The sequence below is a fragment of the Notolabrus celidotus genome, chromosome 16, assembly GCF_009762535.1.
Source record: "Notolabrus celidotus isolate fNotCel1 chromosome 16, fNotCel1.pri, whole genome shotgun sequence".
Lineage (NCBI taxonomy): Eukaryota > Metazoa > Chordata > Actinopteri > Labriformes > Labridae > Notolabrus > Notolabrus celidotus.
The window spans coordinates 11,867,366-11,867,942 of NC_048287.1; positions in this window are offsets into that span (position 1 = coordinate 11,867,366).

Genomic DNA, 577 nt, shown 5'->3' on the forward strand with positions numbered 1-577 from the left:
AATTAAATAAGCGAAGAGAATAAAATCTTTCTTTGGGCTAGGCTCTGAACCTCATTATTTCTTCTGTATAGTTGGTTATATTAACATGGGCCCAAAGAGGATTCTCTTGGCTTTTAAAAAACACCCCTAAGCAGCATTCATTTTATTAAAATTTTGAAGATAAATGGTCATCAATCACCTTTTTTCATCAAAATGCTAAGATGGTGAAATATTGCAGATTCAAACACTATGTACAACCTTTGACTGACTCAATTAATACATTTAAGGAGATAAAATATTTTGATCAAAATTAAAGACTAAAATGTAATGACTTTATTTACTAAAACTATGAAGGGCAATAAAGACTAAAATGTGACTTAAGCAGGTATTTTCATTTAAAGACTAAGACTAAAATTAAAATAGCAGCCAAAATTAACACTGCCCTTAAGTGGACGCTCAAGGAACTGCAGTTTTTTGCACTGTTGCTTTGGCTTCCCTTCAGCAGGAGGCTGCTGCTTGGAAAAGGCCTCAGCACTGAGTTTACCCTGGCCACACCCCCCAGGCCCAGGTGTGGCCACTTGTCCAAACGAGCAGCTGC